Here is a 660-nt window from a genome sequence, read left to right as displayed (position 1 = left end):
CATAGTGTTATGCCCATACATATCCTTCTACTGGCAACATCACAAGGATATGGGTGTGATGGTCACACCTCCAGTCGCATGCCAAAAACAACCAATCAAAAAGCTTGCTTTTCTGTATCCTCATGAATTCAACCAATGATAGCTATACTCATGGCATACGTCATCAAGGAGAACCAATCACGGGTCAGGAATATTCTTACGTCACGTCGCGGCTAGTGTAACGCAAGCGCAGTGGAAACATATCCAACGTGCTCGTAGCCGTGATCAATAGTTTACTTCCAAGCGTCAGAGGAAGAGGTTAGTGCTTAGGAAGTGAAACAAAATAACCTTTATTAGTTAACCTTTTTAAATTTAGTGAATTAGATTAAATGTGATTGTAGCAGTGATTTCTGAAGGAATGTTGGTTGTATGTAGATACGAATTGTTAACATGATTACGGGTAATATATTGAAAATCGAGTACAATGTTTACTGTGGTTGTCATAAAATTATGGATTACCATGCATATTTGAATGAAAACTGTCGACACTAGAAATTTTGCAGAAACGATGACACGCACGGAAATTTTTCACACGACTACAATATACAGTATATATCATAATAACTACATCAGATCCATGTTATATTTACTTTTATTTAGCAGATGTGGTTTGCGAAAATA

At 36.8% G+C, this 660-nt stretch overlaps 1 protein-coding gene across 1 annotated transcript in view; it reads left to right on the top strand.

The window, feature by feature from the left end:
• Window positions 1-254: 254 nt before the first annotated feature.
• Window positions 255-660, top strand: part of LOC143027902 (L-asparaginase-like) — a 149,254-nt gene continuing 148,848 nt past the window's right edge. The window contains exon 1 of the mRNA XM_076189548.1: window positions 255-297. The gene's annotated coding sequence lies outside the window, so the exon portion shown is untranslated. The remainder of the gene's footprint in view (window positions 298-660) is intronic.

Source organism: Oratosquilla oratoria, chromosome 9 (genome assembly GCF_046742065.1).
Source record: "Oratosquilla oratoria isolate Oo_2021 chromosome 9, ASM4674206v1, whole genome shotgun sequence".
NCBI classification, from domain to species: Eukaryota; Metazoa; Arthropoda; class Malacostraca; order Stomatopoda; family Squillidae; genus Oratosquilla; species Oratosquilla oratoria.
The sequence above is the reverse complement of the archived record's forward strand: the minus strand, read 5'-3'. Positions and strand labels throughout refer to the sequence as shown.